The sequence below is a fragment of the Arachis duranensis genome, chromosome 3, assembly GCF_000817695.3.
Source record: "Arachis duranensis cultivar V14167 chromosome 3, aradu.V14167.gnm2.J7QH, whole genome shotgun sequence".
NCBI classification, from domain to species: domain Eukaryota; kingdom Viridiplantae; phylum Streptophyta; class Magnoliopsida; order Fabales; family Fabaceae; genus Arachis; species Arachis duranensis.
Genome location: NC_029774.3, coordinates 38,851,058 through 38,851,653, shown reverse-complemented (window position 1 = coordinate 38,851,653; position 596 = coordinate 38,851,058).

Genomic DNA, 596 nt, shown 5'->3' with positions numbered 1-596 from the left:
AATTAGAGGTGTCCAGGGTTCTTAAGCACACTCTTTTTGCCTTGGATCACACTTTTATTTCTTTCTTTTTCTTTCTTTCTTTTTTTTCGAAATTTTTTTTCTTCTTTTTTTTTTGTATTCACTGCTTTTTCTTGCTTCAAGAATCATTTTTATGATTTTTCAGATCCTCAGTAACATGTCTCCTTTTTCATCATTCTTTCAAGAGCCAACATTCATGAACCACAAATTCAAGATACATATGCACTGTTTAAGCATACATTCAGAAAACAAAAGTATTGCCACCACATCAAAATAATTAAACTGTTATAAAATTCAAAATTCATGCAATTCTTCTCTTTTTCAATTAAGAACATTTTTATTTAAGAGGGGTGATGGATTCATAGGACATTCATAACTTTAAGGCATGGACACTAAGACACTAATGATCACAAGACACAAACATAGATAAATATAAGCACTAAAATTCGAAAAACAGGAAATAAAGAACAAGGAAATTAAAGAACGGGTCCACCTTAGTGATGGCGGCTTGTTCTTCCTCTTGAAGATCCTATGGAGTGATTGAGCTCCTCAATGTCTCTTCCTTGTCTTTGTTGCTC